The sequence below is a fragment of the Musca domestica genome, unplaced genomic scaffold (assembly GCF_030504385.1).
Source record: "Musca domestica strain aabys unplaced genomic scaffold, Musca_domestica.polishedcontigs.V.1.1 34, whole genome shotgun sequence".
Classification (NCBI taxonomy): domain Eukaryota; kingdom Metazoa; phylum Arthropoda; class Insecta; order Diptera; family Muscidae; genus Musca; species Musca domestica.
In genome coordinates, this window is record NW_026712313.1 from 1,968,706 (window position 1) to 1,989,711 (window position 21,006).

A 21,006-nucleotide genomic window follows, 5' to 3' on the forward strand; every position below is an offset into this window, starting at 1 on the left:
AAATTATATATGCCTTCTGTAGCCATAAGGCTGATATTACGATCAAGAATTTTCAATAGATCAGAATTTTTGGTATTAGAAGCAGAACATAAATAAATATTGACTCAGATTAAGGCACATTAGAAAATAATGTTCACCCTACGGCAAGAACGTACAAGGGGAATTAAAGTAAATAGTTTATCAATTCGAAAATGATTTGTCTCACTGGTCCGTAAAAAGGGGCTGCTTCATATGACAAAATGTCTTGAAATAGATTTTTACCAAATATAATATATTCAAAACCACTAAAGAAAGGCCAAAGTCGAACTGGGCCGACTTAATAATAACCTACACCACTTTACATAAATAGTTGAGCCACATATAAGAAATAAACTTTTTATGGGGATCTTTTGAGAATTAAAACCTACCAACTATAACTGTTAAATCAGTTATAATTTAAAGCCAAAAGGAACAAATAATTTGCGGGCTTCTACTAAATTTGACGAAGTCATTTGTGTCTGAACCGGTATTCATCAAAATCCATCTAATTTCAGCTGATATTACACTTTTTAGGCACAATAAACGTGAAATCGGATGAAGATATATATGGGAGCTATATTCAAATCCGAACCGATCTCGATAAAATTTGGCAAAGGTATTTCTGAGCTGTATTTGATATATTTCTCCGAACATCGTTGTTATTGTTGTGGAGTAGGAATTTAACAAATCGGATGAAGAATATATATGAGAGATATGGCTATATCTGAACCCATTTCCACAAAATTTAACATACTTATTTCTAGACAAATGCACAGAGAAAAAAATTAACCTTATACAAGGTTAGCTTAACCATAAATAAACATGATTTGGAGTCTACGTTATGTAAGGTTAATTTAAACATTTTCTTGTTGACTGGTATTTAAAAATAATCATCGTTAATTTAGCTATTCCATGATTGACTTTTTTAACCACGAAAATTGTTGATATTGAAAAAAAATTGTTGTTTTAACAATGCACTGTTAAATTTTTGTAACCATGATAATTGTTAATAATAACATTTCATAGTCAGTTTGTCTAAACAGTTCATATGATAATTTTTAATAATAAATTAACCTTTGTTTGAATAAAACAAGAAAAATGTAATTTTTACAAGTTTATTTATTATTTATTTATTAATACCGCATATTTCTAAAATATGTATTTCCATTACAAATTGTATGTATATTTAAGGGAGGGCTGGTAAAGAAAGATATATGTTTAATATAAATTTTATTTTTTAACGCCTTACCGAGTGATTTTAAATTATATTCCTCAGCCATTGTGAAAAAAACTACAAAACGCCAAACACCGACTGCAAAAACAGAAGAAGAAACTAGTAGTTAATAAAAGCAAATAGTATTGTCACAACTTACCAAAAATGTACGCACGAACACCCAAAAAAAGACACCAGAGAAAAAAACAACTGAGAAGAAAAAACAAAAAGATATACATAAATATGAACACTGTCGCTTCAACAACAACAACAACGTACATTTGGTGACAAATGCATACGCTAATGTACGTCGTAGCAGCCACAAGCAAAGACAAAAAGAACACATATGTATGAATAAACACTCACACATTATTTCTCTCCTCATTTTTGCTTGTCGCGCATATACGTTGTTGTTGCTTGTTTTTTCATGTATTACCGTTATTTTTGTTTCTTTATTGTAATTTATAGTTTATTTGATAGACAAATCTGATACAATTTGAATATAGCAATAACACATTACTATGTTGAAATAGTATCAGGGTTTTCTATTAAAACAAATACAAATTACAATCAAATATATTTGTTAATTTCACCAGCTTTTACTTACCTTTATACCAAGCACTATTCCCACGAGCACGTGCACTACTCCCTTGCACTATTCAACACCAACTAAAGAAGTGATTGTCTATTTGATCTTTCTTACACATATTCAGACCACAGAAAGAGATTCGATAAAGAGGAGGAGGGGGAATATGACAGTCACATTCGTTGCAACTTCGTATATTGTAATATTGAACTTCGTCAAACACAAAGCAGTTCAAAATTGTTGACCACAACAGAGCCGAAGGCACTTTAAATTTTTATGTATCTCTCACATTTTTCCGTCTCTCTCAAAAAACAACAACCTTATACAACGTTAATTAAACTATTTTTCATCTACATTTGACTTTATATAACGTTATTTTGTGTTTGTAATCTCAAACATTTACCATGAAAAAATTAACCATGCACATGGTTAAAAAAGTCATTGTATTTTCGGCTCTGTGTGTGCTAAATTCCATCCTATTTCAAATAATATTACAGATTTAGCCAAATCGGACGAAGAATATATAGGAGCTATATCTAAATTTTGACCGATTGTCTCCAATGTCAATAGGGTTTGTCCTTGGATCAAAAAAATGCTTTGTGCTAATACATGGACAGACGGACGGACGGACATGCATATCAGATCGTCAAAAGGAACTATGGGTCTATCTTGCTTTCTTCTCTATGCTGCAAACAAATGCACAAAGACATAATACCCTGACGACAGTGTGGTGTAGGGTATAATAACCCCTCTTGAGACCTTAATGGTTTAAAATTCCTACAGAAATATTCAGAAGTATTAGGGTTATCTCCCCTTAATTTACGTCACCTTTAATAGTCATTGGATTTTTTATCGCCAAATTTTATAAAATTATTTTAGAATTTTCTTTACAAATCCTTTTCCATTTAATATTTCAGCCAGAACTTAGCATGACTACAAACAACTCTGTGTATTTACACAACATTTAAGAATATTCAATTTAAAATTCTATAGTCAGGTAGAAAACAGCAAATCGTATTTCTCCTTACAAGATTTTCCATCTGTCATTCTATTCACTTTAAAATCCAATAGATATCTAAATTACTCTAGGCTGATATCCCATTGGGCGGTTAGCTTAGGCTCCTCCATGCACTAGCGGCTGTTTTAAGTGGCTGCTTCTCCAACTATCAGTCTGGCAATTGACTCCACCCATTCGAGACGAGATAACGAGAATGAGAAACAGCGCCACTGCGGTTGGCATGCTACTTAAAATTCAAAATAGCTGTGGTATTAGCTAAGCAAAACCAGCAGCGGCAACAACAGAAACAACAATAACAAGACCACAATGCACACAATAACGGAATCCCCCCTATTTAGAGGTAGAATTAACAAAGAGATAATACAGCGGCTCCATTAAAATGGTGTGGGTGGGAAAAAGATGGCAGTAGTTAAATGGAAATTTAAATACTCTCACACAGTTAAATGTGAGCGATCGAATATTGAATTTGAATAAAACTTTGAGAGCTCCCCAAAAAAATAAAACAACAGAAACAACACAAATGCAAGCTAAACTGTATCCAATTCGCCGTTGAAAGTTAGTTGTTGAGAGATTCAAAAATAAATGGATACTGTTTAAAGAGAGAGATGGGGCAGAGAATTAAAGAGAAAGAAGTAACCATATACTAAGAGTATGATGGAGTATTTTAAGAGCTTGGGGGAACATTTATGCCAATATGGAGTCTATGTGCTCCACAAAATGTAATTAATTGTGTTAAGAGAATAAACTCAGCAAGATCAGTTAGCTGAGGTTCATATCTTCTCTTTCTATAAATACATCCAAAATCCGTGTGTTTTAAAAAGAGTTGCATGTATGCTAATTTTTCTTATAGGTTAGAAGCTTATTAAGCAGAATTTTATTTATTCAAGTACATAAAAATTTATGGAAATAAATTAAGTTAAATTAAAACTCGAAAAAAATGAATATCTTCAAAAATGAATGATGTATAGGAAAAAAATTGTATTTATATATAAAAAACGTTGTTTTAAATAAGTTTAAAATTTACGACCCTTTTTATTAAAAAAGTTTCAAGCATTTTTAAATGTCCGTTATTCTCTCTTCAAAAAATATCCGTTATAAAAACTCATAAGAGAAAACAATTCAAATCGTCTCGCATTATACAAAAATACAATGGAGCACTATTGCATTGCCAATACGAGTAGGAATGTGGATCGTAATTGGAGCATAAAAATGTGTACAAATGGGAAACAAAGAGTATCAATTCTTAATCATTGGTAAGAGCATGGCATATCTGTTTGTAGTTGTGTTTACTCTTTTGATAGCCAATATTTCTTCGTTTGGGGATTATGAAGTCTATGAAAGAACCTTTGACGATTTCCAATATTTTTGCTATGGAAGACATGTTAATAGTATTTTCTCTAAAGTAAATCTGACCAGTAAGGAAGGTCAAAAGTCGGGGGTACCTACAATATGAAACCCTTTTCCATCTTATTTGAATGGGTATCATGGTTTAAGATAAGTCACCATTTCGAAAATATATTCAACTCTGAATTGATTTCAACAAATTTGACGGAGAATTTTGTACCTCTAGTAACAAATAGCCTTGCTGTATAGTGCATGGTATGACTCCGATAAGTTTCACCAAATGGAAAAATTCGGTAGAATATGAAAAAATGTATTCAATTTGGGCTGATATTACATATATGGTGAACAATAACCGTAACATCGAATGAAGATGTATATCGAAGCAATATAAAAATCTGAACAGATCTCGACAAAATTTGGCAGAGGTATTTTCGAGCTGTATTAGATGTCCGGTATCAAATATCATTGTTGTGAAGTTCATACTACGAAAGTGAAGGATTTAATCATCAAATATATTTGGGGTGTTATCGCTATATCTGAACCGACTTAATGTAATTCCAAAATTCAGGTCATTTGGACTGATAACAAATGCAACTTGCATTTTGTTCACAAATATACATGGACGGACTGACATGCATAAATCGACTCAGAATGTGATTCTATGAAAATCCACAAAAGTAAATATGGGTATATCTCGATTTCTTCTCCATGTTACAAACAAATGAACAAAGACGCAATACCCTTACCACTACGTGGTGTAGGGTATAAAAATTGATTTTCTATCCATAGAAGACCAGTAAATTTCTTTTAGCCATGGAAAACTGTCTCTTATCAGCAGAATATTGGTAAAGGCTCACCATATCAGATCTGTCAATGATCTTAGAACGCATTAACTAGCTTAAACGACCTCAGCATATGTCCGTCTATTTGAATATATTTGGACTTACGTTAGGATTAATCAAATTTATGACCTTTTATGTTGAAGATACCGAAGTATTAGACAAATATCAATTTTCACAAATAACCTAAGTGTGATAAAAATTTTAATTCGTGCCTGATGTGGGCTACATCCTCCACATTATATTAGATATGAGAAATTGTTATTTGGGAAATGTTTAACTTTTTGTGCTACCAAACAAGTGTACTGATATATTCACAATCTATATAGGGCCCATTTTTCTATGACTAATGGAATGGTAAAAAAAAATACTCCATTTTTTTATGTTTTAATCAAGCAAAAAGTAAGGAAAAACTGAAGTCGAGCCGATTTTATGATACCCAATACCACCATAAAAATTGAGTGAAGTCACGTTTAAAAGACTAACGTTAATATATTTTTTCTAATTTCGCACAACGCAATACTCTCACCTACATTAGACCTAATGATGAAATTATTAGATCCATAAAAAAAGCAACCTATTCGATGGCATTGAAAACAAGCTAAAAATATCAGTCGGTTTCGCCGACAGATGTATACCCTCGACCATTGTTCGATTCTATAAATATATTTTGACTTTTGCTAGGAATATTCAAATTGTTGACCCTCTATGGAGTAGGTTCCGAAGGAATAGATCAATATTGTCCATTTCATATCGGACCTAAATATGAAATAAATATTGCGACGTGCCAGTTTTGGACTTCATTCACTTTATGTGAAGAAAGTATGAAAATTGCGACCTTTTGTGATTGAGGTAGCAGAACGGGTTAGCAGATATTTATCATCTTCACAAAGGATTTTTCGTTAGCGATGTGTAAAATTTGAAGACAACCGGGTGCTTAATTCTCATTTTATTATCATTTTGGTTATTCAAAATTTTGACCCTTTGTGGGGAGGTATCAGAGGGAGTGGACCGATATATTCCATCTTCAAAGTAGATCTTGTATTAGTATAAATAATGGTATGTGTGAAATATAAAGAGAACCGGATGCTTATTTCGGATTTAATAAGCTTTTTTGTTATTCGAAACTTTCAGCCTTTGTGGGGAAGGAACCAGAAGGTATAGTCTGATCTCTACAATCTTTATAACAGATCTTGTGTTGATAAAAGTATTGAGGTGTACCAAGTTTGAATGGAATCGGATGTTCATTTCGTGTTTAATGAGCTTCATGGATATTCAAAGTTTTGACCCTTTGCGGGGGAGGTACCAGAAGGAGTCGGCCAATAAATTCCAACTTTACACCAGATCTTGGTTTGGTAAAAATATTGTGATGTGTGTAATTTGAAGACAATCGGGTTTTACATCAGATTTTATAAGAGTTATGATTATTCCAAATTTTTACTCTTTGTGGGGCGAGGTACTTGCTGGAATGGACCGATATTGTCCATTTTTTGCACCTGACCAAGCACTGATGAAAATATTAGGATTTGCAAAGTTGGAGCAAAATCGGATTATCCTTTTCCTTTTTTGTGCATTGAATTATTTTCTTTGAAAATTGTCGATCTTTTGTGGATCTTTTGCCCATCTCCGAACTTTTGGGCCGTATCAAATTATATATACCTTCTCTGGCCATATGACAGAGGGTATAATTATGTTGGCTAAGGCTGATGAGAATAGATGTGGACTTAGCCCTAGTGTTATAGGCTTACAAGTAGGTGATGGAAGTAGGAATTTTCTTGAATTTTTCGAAGACTTAATTTGGAGGACCTGAATCAATTGCAGGACTTTTCTGAAATGTGTAAAGGACCCTCATATATTTGATATTTTAAGGAAATTTGTGAAGTTTCGTAGTAAATATTTTACAGGATTTTATTTCATATAAAGAATATTTTAAGGAATTAAAACATTGAAAATTTCTAAAAAGAGGTTTAAAGGACCCAAGCGATTTTTTGTAGAATTTGTATTTCCTTGAATAATTAAATTGCCGAAACGTAGGTTATTTTACAACATTTTTCTAGAACGTTGGTGGTGTTTAATATTGAGGAATTTTTAAATAATAATTTATGCATTTTTTAATATATTAGGGATTTAAAAAAGAGATTTTTTTAGAATATTGGAAGACGTGGATTTTAGCAGATGCTCGTTGGTTATTTAATAATTTTTGAAGGATTTATTAGACGATTGCTTGTCAAGGAAACACTGATTAAGGTTTGTAAATATAACATATTACGGTCCCCTATGTAAAATGACTTAACAACCTTTTATCTCGAAAAAAAAACAAGTAAAAAAACATTAAGTTTTTTAATACCCTCCACCTTAGGGTAAAAGAAACATTAGAAAAAATGTGGCAAAAACCATTAAAATTGCGAATATCGGGAGGTACCGTTATATGGGGGCTACACCAAAACGTGGACCTATAATTACAATGTTTCGCCACACGAACTAGGACCCACTATGACCCACAAATACCATATTTTACACAAATCAGTGAAAAAATGTGGCAAAAACCATCAAAATACCGAATATCGGGAGGTACCGTTATATGAGGGCTATAACAAATCATGGACCCATACATGCAATGTTTCGCCACCGTAGCTGGAAACCATTATGACCCACAAATACCAATTTTTAGACAAATCCGTGAATAAATGTGGCAAAAAAAAACTAAAATACCGAATATCGGGAGGTACCTTTATATGGGGGCTATACCACAACGTGGACCTATACATGCAATGTTTTGCCACACGCTCAGGGACCCGCTATGACCTACAAATACCAATTTTTAGACAAATCTGTGAAAAAGGGTGACAAAAATCATCTAAATACCTAATATCGGGAGGTACCGTTATATCGGGACTATACCAAAACGTAAACCTATTCATACAATGTTTCGCCACCGGAGCTGGAACCCATTATGACCAACAAATACTAATTTTCAGACAAATCCGTGAAAAAATGTGGCATAAATCATCAAAATACCGAATATCGGGAGGTACTGTTATATGGGGACTATACCAGAACGTGGACCGATATATCTCATTTTCAATACCAACCATCCTAGACATAATGCAAATAGCTCTGCTAAATTTTGGCGCTCTACGTCAGATAATGTGGGCTGTATCGTGATTTCAACAGACAGACAGACGGACATCGTTAAATCGACTGGGAATTTTATGCTGATTATAAATATATATACTTTATGGGGTCTAAGACGTATATTTAAGGATGTTACAAATGGAATGACAAAGTTAATATACCCTCCTTTCCAAGGTGGAGGGTATAACAAGTCTTACAATATTTTTAGTGAATTGAAACTCATTTAATAATCTTAAATTTATAAAATGTCTCAAGAAAGAGTTTGGTGCATAAAAATATCCTTTACAGATCCGAACAATGTCTTTTAGGTCGTATCGTACAAAAAATCCCCAATCATACGGGGAACATATTACTAAATCCGGCACATTAAGTTTAAATGTGGCAACCATGATTGGGGAGCCCTCAACTGTTGTTTGCAAAATCAAGATCACAGAACCCACAACTTTGCTGCATTCTCTTCGATGCTCTTTTCACGAAGAAAATTAAAACAACGAAGCTCTCTTTTCCTTGTTGAAAGAGCAGCAGAGATTTGTGGTTTTTTGCTGCGCCAATTTAAAATGCATTTTTTTGTGGAATTGGATTTGCCAAAGACGGAATAAGCAGCAGCAGCAACAACAATAACAAGAACAACTATCCGATGATTATTTGCGTTTTAGTTGTTGCTTTTGTTTTGTTGGGGGATTTTTTGTTTTGTTTTGGTTTTTGTCTTTTGTTGTTGTTTTTGCTAAATCGCATTCGTTGCGCCACATTGTCAATTCGTGGTGGTGGTAATGGTGGTTGGTGTGTGCTATTGCTGGTGCTGCTGGCTGGAGTCGAGTGGAGTGGAGTGCCCCAGTGCTCATCTTTTTGTAAAATGCTCGATGTGCCCGGTGTATGCAACAGCCAGCGACGAGCCACAACCAGTAGTTGCTGTAACTCAAGTGCGCGTGCGTGACGTTTTTATGTTTATGTTCGCGTTTCTTTTGTTTTGCGCAAAAACAAAACTCGTTGTCATCGTCGTCGTCGTTTTTAACGTTTCTGGTTTTGTGCAACACACAAAAGCCCAAAAAGCCGTCGCGAGTTCTACTTAAGGTTTTTGCAAATTGCGAAAAAAATGAAATAGGGGAAACTTTGAAGTGATTGTGCGAACAAATTGTGAAAGAATTTCATTCACAAAGCGTTTTAATGAGAAATATTTTTAAAGTTTGATTTAAATTTATGAAATTTCAAAATGAGATTTTAAATATGCAAATGTATTCACTTTTGAATAAAATGAAAAATTACGAAAATACTTACATTGCAAATACGATGATGTTTGGATTATGAGTTTGCTGAAAGTGAAAGAAATGGAAATGTTTATTTAAAAAAAAAACAATGGATTTAACTTAAAATGGTTTTAAATACGTTATTGGAATAGCACAAAGGAAGGTAATTTTATTTATTTTTAATTACTTTAAATGTAACGAGTAAGGAAAAATACCAGTGTTTTGTAACAAGAGGGAGATGTTTTGGAACCTCAACCTTAACATTTTGATAATAGCTTGTTATGGAAGGTTGGTTTTTCATAACTATGAATAAAATCTGCCAAATAGTTTGCAACCGAAGTCAGCTGTTTTACAAACACTAACAAACAATAATAACATTTTAAATAATAATAATAATAATAATAATAATAATAATAATAATAATAATAATAATAATAATAATAAAATAATAATAATAATAATAATAATAATAATAATAATAATAATAATAATAATAATAATAATAATAATAATAATAATAATAATAATAATAATAATAATAATAATAATAATAATAATAATAATAATAATAATAATAATAATAATAATAATAATAATAATAATAATAATAATAATAATAATAATAATAATAATAATAATAATAATAATAATAATAATAATAATAATAATAATAATAATAATAATAATAATAATAATAATAATAATAATAATAATAATAATAATAATAATAATAATAATAATAATAATAATAATAATAATAATAATAATAATAATAATAATAATAATAATAATAATAATATTTATAACAACATTTTATAAAACGCGATTTCTCATAGATTTTTGGAATATTTTAAAGTAACACTGTCCTGGAATTTAAAAAATAACTCATTTTTTTTTTTTAAATTTGCAAAACGAACATTTTTATGGATATCTAACGATAAGACATTGTAACGAATCTAAAATTAAATTCTTCAAATATTCGAAATGTGGATTTTCAACAAATTTGTCTAGAATCTGCAAAAGCTCAAACTATATTTACCAAAGCAATTTAATTTGGCAATACTTACGTTTCGCAAACTAGTGTTGAAATTTAATTTTTAGACTAATTAAAAGACACTGAAAGTGCATTTTTTAAAACAGTGATCTTGGATTTTAGTAGGACCGACACATGAAGCTTTGAAATATTTTTTAGAACATATCAAGAACAAAACGTGAATTTTAAAAGATTTTTTTTCTTATAAGAACTCCAAACTTTAACGAATTTTTCTGAAATACTTAAAGACTGTCATGAATATGAGGGCCCAAAATGAGGTTTCTTCAGGAATTCTTTAGGGAAGCTTTAATAAGCACCAAAGCTAGTTTTTTATGCCCTCAGCCATATGGCTACAAAGTTCAGTTGATACGGCCAAAACGTGCCTCATAGAAATAACGGTTTTAGACCCTATATCTCTTTGGACCAAATTCGTTTCAATACACTTGGAGTCAATCGGGAGTCTGTCTTTTCGGCTGGCTGGTGCGCACGATAACGATAATAAAATCGGAAGTATCCGATTTTGTTCAAACTAGGTACATCGTAAAATCGTAATTATGGAATTAGTAATTATAAAACTTAGATCGAGTTCTGAGATGGGCAATATGGGTCCACATCTTCTGGTACCTCCATCAGAAAAGGAAGCAATTTTCAAAAAAATATTTTGCTGCACAGAAAGAGAAGAAATAATTCCTAATATTTCCATAAGTGCTAGGTCAGATGCGAAAATGGACAATATCGGTTCACTCCATCCAGTACTTCCCCCACAAAGGGTCAACATTTTGAATAATTATAACTCTTATAAAATGAGACGTAAGTGTCCGATTGTCTTCACATTGCACACATCACAATATTTTTATTAACCCAAGGTCTGATGTGAAGATGGAATATATCGGTCCACTCCTTCTGGTACCTCATCCACAAATGGTCAACATTTAAATATTCATGAAGCTCATAAAACGCGAAATTAACATCCGATTCCATCCAGACCTAGCACATCTTAGTATTTCTACCAACACAAGATCTGTTTTAAAGATGGTAGAGATCGGACCATTAGTTCTGGTACTTCCCCCACAAAGGGCCAAAGTTTTGAATAACCATAACGATTATAAAATCCGAAATAAGCATCCGGATCTCTTCATGTTCCGCACATCCCATTATTTCTACTGGCACAAGATCTGCTGTAAAGATAGGATATATCGGTCCACTCCTTCTGGTACCTCATCCACAAAGGGTCAAAAATTTGAATATACATTAAGCTCATAAAACGCGAACTTAACATCCGATTCCATTCAGACTTGGTACACCTTAATATTTCCGTCAACACAAGATCAGTTATAAAGATGGTGGCGATCGGACCATTTCTTTTGGTACCTTCCGCAAATTGGGTTCCAGATTTTGAAAAACAAATCAAGTATCCAACTCTCTTTTCAAATTTCACACATATGTATATATGGGAGCTATATCCAAATCTTAGCCGTTCTCTATAAAATTTGGCAAAGGTATTTCCGAGCTCTATAAGATATCTGGTACCAAATATTATTGTTTGCGAATGCATATTACGAATGTGAGGGACTTAAACACCAAATCAGATGAAACATATATATGGGAGCTATAGCGATATCTGAACCAATTTTCACCAAATTTGATGTACTTATTTCTAGACTGAATTCGGTCGGATATGCCTAAAATCATGCCATTGGATTGATATTGGATATTGCACAATTAACCCGAAATCGGTTGAGGATATGTATGGGAGCTATATCCAAATCTGAACCGATCTTGACAAAAATTTAAAAACTAATTTGAGAGCTGTATCTGATATCTTGTACCAAAGATCATTGTTGTGGAATTCATATGCACGCTTGTTAGGGAATTTAAACCCAAAATCGGATAAAACATATATATGGGAGCTATAACTATACCTGAATAGATTTACACCAAATCTGAACCGATCTTGACAAAATTTGATAGGGGTATTTTCGAGCATTGTCTGATGTCCGGTACCAAATAACGTTCTTCTGGAGTGCATATTACGCATGTGAGGGTCTTAAAATCCCAAATCGGATGAAACATATGTATGGGAGCTATAGCGATATCTGAACCGACTTTCACCAAATTTAATGTACTTACTAGTAGACTGAATTCGGTGGGATGTACCAAAATACAGGTAATTTCGACCTATATTAGCCATGTGGTGCACAATTAATCCGAAATCGGTTGAAGATAAATCTAAATCTGATCCGATTGTCACCAAGGGCTCGTCCTTGGTCCAGACAAATATTGTTTGGAAAATTTCATCTCGATCGGATAACAAATGCGACCTGTATTTTGTTCATAAGAATACATGGAGGGACGGACGGACTGACATGCATGAATCGACTACAAAAGTGATTCTATGAAGATCCTCAAAAGTAACTATGAGTCTTTATCGCTTCCTGCTCCATGTTAATAATGGTGTAGGGTATACAAAAAATATTTACATACTCGAATATTAGCTGAGTGTATACATCGATCGGCAAAACCTTCTGATACTTCAAAAAACTATTTATTCTAGCAGTTCTTTATCTTGAGACCATATGAAATAAGATTACGATTTATTATAAAATTTATTTACGATTTATTTATAAAAATTAGCACATGTAGTTCGTAATGGGCTCTAGCTCCGATGAAGTAGCTTTGTACACACTAACTACGATTCCATCGGTTATTCGTTTTTGACGATTTAGGTCACTTTTTCTAACAGATTTGTGTGAAATTTGGTATATTTACTTCGTAATGGATTCTACAACCGGCGTCAAAACATTACCCACATTGGTCCTAGTCATATTTACCCACGAAATTATGAAAAATTGGGCATTTAAGACTCGCAATAAATTACAATCGCCGTAGTATGTAGCATAGTGTACATTTTGTTGACTACTACGCTTTATGTTTATCCCAATACATTTTCCTTTACAAAAACAAGTAAAAAAACTGTAAGTTCGGCAGGGACGAACTTTGAATACCCTTCCTTCACCATTTGGAACGAGTTTGACATTTCTCAAAAACAATAAAATCCGTTAAAAATTCTGTTCAAATCTTAAAAATAACGATTGTAGCTGTAACATTAGGGTCTATACGACGACATGGACCTGCATAGGTGACTTTTGTCATAAGCCATTACAATATTCAAATGCGAAACTTAAAAAAATCGGTGAATAATGTAGCTAAAATCAACAAAGAACAGAATATCCGGAGGTACCGTTATATGGGGGCTATACGAAGACGTGGACCTGCACAGACAATTTTCTGTCTTAGGCTGTAGCATCCATTTCGAACTTCAAATACCAAATTTGAAACAATTCCGATGAATATTGTCGCTAAAATCAACAAAGAACAGAATATCCGGAGGTACCGTTATATGGGGGCTATACGAAGACATGGACCTGCATAGACAATTTTCTGTCTTAGGCTGTAGCATCCATTTCAAACTTCAAATACCAAATTTGAAACAATTCCGATGAGTATTGTCACAAAAATCATCAAAATACCGAATATCGGGAAGTTCCGTTATATGGGTGCTATACCAAAACGTGGACCTACATGGCCCAATACCAAAAGTCCTGCAGACATAATATACATTTGCGTAAAATTTTATCAATCTACTTCAATTCGTTCGTAGGCTAGAGTGATTTCGACAGAGGGACGGACATCGCTAAATCGACATAAAATTTTATGCCGATCAAAAATATATATACTTTTTGGGGTCTAAAATGTATATTCCGAGGTGTTACAAACGGAATGACAAACTTAATATACCCTCCATATTATGGTGCAGGGTATAAAATTATATAAAACTAAATCTAGAAAAACTGTCTTACTGATAACTCTCTTGACATACATAACCATAAATGTAAACTCAACAAAACAAAATATATCGTAGCTAAAGTAAAAAGAAAAAATCTTATATTTATAAATTATGCCCTGATAATATTGCACCTCATAATCAATCAATCGTATGCATAAGCCAGTACACACAGAACATATCAAGAAAAAAGTAAATATCACTCTTTATTAAGATATTCAAATAACCATTCTAGGGTAAACATCAACAGCCAACCAAGGCAGCAACCAACCAAACAATACATTTAAAAAGGCCAATAAACAATCCTTGGGTAAACAAACTCCATTGACTGATACTCCGATATCGAACGAAACGAATTCTCAAACCCACAAGCCATGGGCTGAATGGCTATCCATGTATGTGTTTGTATGTTGACATTCGATGTGCGTTTGTCTGCCGTGTTTTTTTTTTGTGTTCTCAATTTGTAAGGTGTCGAGCTGTACCTGTCATCGTCGCAGAGCTAATAAACCACTTTTGTTCTGTGTTAACATTCTCTCATAAGAAAGGCCAGGCTGGGCCAGTGTCTGTCCGTGCCCCACAGTCAGCCAGTCAGTCATTTAACACCTTTTTTAGTTCAGCAATCAAACGAGGGCTGCAGAGGTTTAATTTCGCTGTTGTTGTTGCACATGATTATTGTTTATTTGATTAATATTATTGATAGAATTATTATTGTCATTGTAATATAATGCATGGACGGCGATAATTATTTCGTTAAAAAAAAAATCTGAAACGAGGCACATGCATAAGAACATGTTGTCGTATAAAGACAAAAATTATCATAAGAACATTGGTTAAATATGTATGTGGACATATAAATATGTATCCATATATTCACTTGTTATCAATACACGGAAAAAAATAATTTCAGCAATATTTTCTTTATAGAAAATAAAAAAAAACAATAATAATAAAAAAATAAAACAAGAAAAAATCTCTAAGTTCGGCCGGGCCGAACTATCAATTCCCTCCGCCATTTGGAAAAAATTTGGCAATTCTCAAAAAAAAAAAAAAAAAAAAAATAATAATAATAATAATAAATAAATAAAATCCGTTAAAAATTCTTTTAACATCTTAAAAATACCGAATGTAGCTTTTATGTTAGAGTCTATACGACGACATCGATCTGCACAGGTAACATTTGTCATAAGCCATTACAATATTCAAATGCGAAACTTAAAAAAGATTGGTGACAATGTAGTTAAAATCGTCAAATACCGAATATCGGGAGGTACCGTTATGTGGGGCTATACGAAGACTTGGACCGACACAGACAATTTTCTGTCATAGTTCGTATCCTTCAAATATCGTATACTTCAAATACCAAATTTGAAACAGTTCCGGCGAACAATGTAGTTAAAATCATCAAAATACCGAATATCGGGAGGTACCGTTATATGGGGGCTATATCAAAACGTGGAGCTACATGGCTTATGTTCTGTCTTAGGCTGTAGTATTCATTACGAACTTCAAATGCCAAATTTGAAATAATTCCGGTGAATAATGTCGCTCAAATCATCAAAATACCGAATATCGGGAGGTACTGTTATACGAAGACGTGGACCTGCATAGACAATTTTCTGTCATAGGCTGTAGTATCCATTACGAACTTCAAATACCAAAATTGAAACAATTCCGGTAAATAATGTCGCCAAAATCACCAAAATACCGAATTTCGGGGGGTACCGTTATATGGGGGCTATATGAAGACGTGGACCTGCATAGACAATTTTCTGTCATAGGCTGTAGTATCCATTACGAACTTCAAATACCAAAATTGAAACAATTCCGGTAAATAATGTCGCCAAAATCATCAAAATACCGAATATCGGGGGGTACCGTTATATGGGGGCTACACGAAGACGTAGACCTGCACAGACAATTTTCTGTCTTAGGCTGTAGTATCCATTACGAACTTCAAACACCAAAATTGAAACAATTCCGGTAAATAATGTCGCCAAAACCATCAAAATACCGAATATCGGGGGGTACCGTTATGTGGGGGCTATACGAAGACGTGGATCTGCACAAACAATTTTCTGTCTTAGGCTGCAGGATCCATTACGAATTTCAAATACCAAATATGAAACAATTCCGGTTAATAATGTCGCTAAAATCATCAAAAAATGAATATCGGGAGGTACCGTTATATGGGGGCAGATATTCTTTGGCACCACCTCTAAAATATCCTTTGGCGTCTTTGATAAAAAGAAGACCCTTTTGGGTCTTTGATAGAAGGAAGAACCTTTGGGATCTTCTATAAAAAAATAAATAAATGAAAAATAAGACCCTTCTGGGTTCTTTGACAGACAGAAGAGCGTTTGCTGTCTTTTATAGAAATAAGCCCTTCTGGGATCTTCTTTAAAAGGGATATACTTTCGGGTCCTTGACAAAACGGGGACACTTTTGTATAAAAAATAAAAGAAGACCTTTGTAACCTCTATAAAAAATTACCCTTGTAGTCGCCTATAAAAAGGATATTCTTTGCGACCATCGACAAATATAGACACCTTTGGGACCTTCTTGTAAAAGGTCTTTCTCACCTCTCCTTTTGGGGTCTTCAATAAATAGAAGAACGTTTCTTTTATAGAAGGAAGTCCCCTTGGAATCTCCTATAGAAAGGATATACATTCGGGTCTTTGACAAAACAGATGACCCTTTTGGGATTTTCTATGAAAAAACATGGCCTTTGGGGTTTTTGATAGAAAGAAGGCCCTTGGGGATCTTCTATCCGATGTAGTCTTCAATAAAAAGGAAATTGAATGGGACTCTCAACAAATATAAGGTCCCAGGTCTTTGACAAATAGACGGCACAGGAATTTTCTCTAAAAAGGGAATTTCTTCAGAAAGATAATCCTTTGGTGTCCTTGAAAAATGGAAAAACCTTCTATGGGAAGATGTCTCTTTGGGTTCTTCTATAGGAAGAAGACCCTTTGGAGTTTAAGATAAATAGAAGATCCTTTGGATCCTATTTACATATGATACCCTTTGAAGTCTTCTGTGTATAGAATATCCTTTAAGGTTCTCTTTATATAGAAAACCCTTTGAGGTCTCTATTGAATTGAGGGTGCTTTAAGGTCTTTTTGATATAAAAGACCCTTTTCGGTCTATATAGAAGACCCTTTTTTATTATAGAAGAGCGTTTGAGGTCTGCTTTGAATTGAGGCCCCTTTGAGTCCTTCTTTATACAGAAGACCCATTACGGTCTATTTTATATATTGCCGTCTTCTTCATATAGAAGACCTTTTGAAGTCTTATATTTATATCGAAGGGCTTTTGAGGTCTTATTTTTATATAAGACGCTTTGATATCTTCTTTCTATAAAAAAAAATTTGAGAACTTTCTTAGATTTAGGACCCTTTGAAGTCTTCTTTGTACAAAAGACCCCTTTAGATCGTTGTGGAATAGAGGACCCTTGGAAGTCGTCTTTGTATAGAAAACCCTTTGAGGTCTTTTAAATATACAGAAAATTCTTTGAAATTATCTTGACATAGAAAAGTCCTTCTGTATGCAGGAGATCCATTAGAGTTTCTTTGTATAGAAGACCCTTTGAAAATTTCAATATATAAAGGAACGTAAAAAACTTCTGCATATTTAAGATCTTGGTCATCCTCTACATGAAAACTTTGAGTTCTTCTTCTGCGGAATATGGACACAAGACCTTTTGCGGATCTCAATGTCTTAAACAAAATTTTTTTTGGTCTTGTAAATATTTTTGAATTTTTTTCCAAATTAATTTTTCCCAGTGTTTACAAATACGCAGTCTACACATCAATGGTAGGTTGGAATTATTATAACTTTTGTTTTTTAGTGTTTATTTTTTATTTTATTTTTTTTTTTTTTAAATAATAATAAACGTTCACAAGTGTTATGTTAATAATTGATAGAGCAATGATAATCACATGAATGTGTTTATATGGCAACTGGTGTATCCAGGGTTCTCTTTGAAGTGTCTGGTAATTTCTGTTTATTTGCCTGTGCATATCTCTGTATTTTCCCCCAAGTCTTTTAATAACCCTTTCTTATAAAAAAATAAATGCATTTTCTTATCTCAGGTGACTAATAACTACAAATATCTCAATGGATTGTCAATGGCGTCTTTTTGGAAATTTTCAATTTCACGTTATTTATTCATGATTTCAAGGGTTGTCTCTAAATGCCGATGGAAAATTTCCTATCGCAGTAACTAAACTAAAATAATTGCCATTTAAAATGTATTGATTACTTATCAAATGTTTTTTGTTTTTTTTCTCTGTCAATCGCTGTGACGTACACTTCCAAGAAACCTTTGCTTTGTCAAATGCAAATTCATTTAAATTTCTTAGTAACTAGTCTGGACACTATATCGATTGGCGATTTTCTAAGTAATTTCCACAATTGGCATGTGGTTTTTGATAAGACTTTGATTTAATGATAAGACGACAGAAGTGCCAGTCTAGGGTGAATTGTTTGTTACCGTTGTTTGCTTTCAAAATTTATGGAAATCAATTTTTGGAGGTGTGACTGAATTGAGTTTTTGTCACAATAGAAAAAAGGCGAACTTTAAACCTCAAATATTCACAGTTATTTATAACACACATATTGCGTATGAGAAATGATTAGAAAAAGCAAAAATTGTTAAAAAAAATCAAATCGACCGAAGTCCATTTGACGATTGCTGCAATCTCAAGATGTGAAAAATTATCAAAAATTTTATAGTAGGGGTGACTCTTGGCCCTAATCTTATATGAAATCTCCAAATGAATAAATTGAAATTGAGAAATCTCTTTTTCTAATATTTGGTCGTATTTTTAAATTAAACAAGTGGACCGACATTACCCATTTTTGCAGCTGACCTAGAACTGACGGAAGTATTAAGATTTGCAAAGTTGGAGCAAAATCGGAATAACGCTTCTATTTCTGTGCAATATTTTTTATACCCTCCACCATACTATGGAGGGTATATTAATTTTAACCATGTCCGTCTGTCTGTCTGTTGTAATCACGCTATCTTTCGAACGAATTGAGATAGAAGACTAAAATTTTGCACACATGTTTATTTTTCCAGTAGGCAGGTTAGGTTCGTAGATGGGCCATTTAGGCCTACGTTTTCATATAGCCCCCATATAACGGTACCTCCCTATATTCGGTATTTTTATTATTTTAGCAAGATTAATAACCGGAATTGTTTATAATTTGGTATTTGATGTTCGTAATGGATACTACAGCCTAAGACATAAAATTGTCTGTGCAGGTCCAGGTCATCGTATAGCCCCCATATAACGGTACCTCCCGATATTCGGTATTTTGAAGATTTTAGAGACATTATTTACCGGAACTATTTCAAATTTTGTATTTGATGTTCGAAATGAATGCTACAGCCTATGACAGAAAATTGTCTGTGCAGGTCCACATCTTCCTGTAGCCCTCATATAACGGTACCTCCCGGTATTCGGTATTTTGATGATTTTAGCGACATTATTACCGGAATTATTTCAAATTTTGTATTTGAAGTTCGAAATGGATGTGGATGGCCATGCAGGTCCACGTCTTCGTATAGCCCCCATATAACATTACCACCCCCCCCCCCCAAAATTCGGTATTTTAATGATTTTAGCGACATTATTTACCGGAATTGTTTCAAATTTAGTATTTGAAGTTCGTAGTGAAAGCTACAGTCTGTACAGAAAATTGTCTAAAAAGGTCCAGGTCTTCGTATAGCCCTCATATAACGGTACCTCCCGATATTTGGTATTTTGATTATTTTAGCTTTATTATTTACCGGAATTATTTAAAATTTTGTATTTAAAGTTCGTAATGGATACAACAGCTTGACACAGAAAATTGTCTTTGCAGGTCCACGTTTTATAACCCACATGGTACCTCCCTATATTCGGTAAATTGATGATTTTAGCTACATTATAAACAGATTTTTTTCATGTTTCGCATTTGAATATCGTAATAGCTTATGACAAAAGTTGCCTATACAGGCCCACGTCGTCGTATAGACCCTAATATAACGGCTACATTCTTTATTTTTAAGATTTTAACATCATTTTTAACGGATTTTATTTATTTTTTTGAAAATATCTAAATTCGTTGCATATGGTGTAGGGTATTCAAAGTTCGGCCCGGCCGAACTTACAGCTTTTTCACTTGTTGTTTTTTTTTTTAATTTCGACCTTTTGTGGAGGAGTTACCAGAAGGAGTGGAAGGATATTCCACCTTAACAGCAGACCTTGCGTTAATAAAATTATAAGGATGTGTGAAATTTGAAGAAAATCGGACTCTTAGATCACATTTTATAAGAGTTGTAATTATTCAAAATTTTTACGCTTTTTGGGGGAGGTACTTGAAGTAATTTTCGCACCTGACGTAGCACTGACGCAAATATTAGGATTTCAAATTTGGGGCAAAATCGGATTATCGTTTCTCTTTCTGTGCAGAAAATATATTTTTGGAAAATTTCAACCTTTTGTGTCGGAGTGGACCGATATTGCCCATCTCCGAACTCGGTCAAAGTTGGACAAAAATATTACTATGTGAGACCCTCAATGAAATCAATGTGTGTATTCAATATGCACTAAGAAAAAAAATGGTCAATATTTGTTGATAAAGAAGTAAGCAAAGTCTATAGTCGTACGGGGCCGACCATATGATACCCTACATGTTACAATATGCTGGAAGGCCCTCTATGTAAATTTTGGAAGATTTCGG

General features: G+C 33.3%; 1 protein-coding gene and 1 long non-coding RNA gene across 2 annotated transcripts in view; one reads left to right on the top strand and one right to left on the bottom strand.

The window, feature by feature from the left end:
• Positions 1–1,119: 1,119 nt before the first annotated feature.
• On the bottom strand, positions 1,120–2,263 carry LOC131803841 (uncharacterized). The gene is made up of 3 exons (XR_009342794.1): positions 1,839–2,263; positions 1,392–1,441; positions 1,120–1,330 (listed from the first exon to the last, which is right to left on the bottom strand). It is a non-coding gene; the product is annotated as an uncharacterized LOC131803841 (long non-coding RNA).
• Positions 2,264–8,909: 6,646 nt separating this feature from the next.
• The window catches only part of LOC131803825 (myb-like protein AA), an 84,840-nt gene continuing 72,743 nt past the window's right edge, over positions 8,910–21,006 (top strand). The window contains exon 1 of the mRNA XM_059125545.1: positions 8,910–9,560. The gene's annotated coding sequence lies outside the window, so the exon portion shown is untranslated. The remainder of the gene's footprint in view (positions 9,561–21,006) is intronic.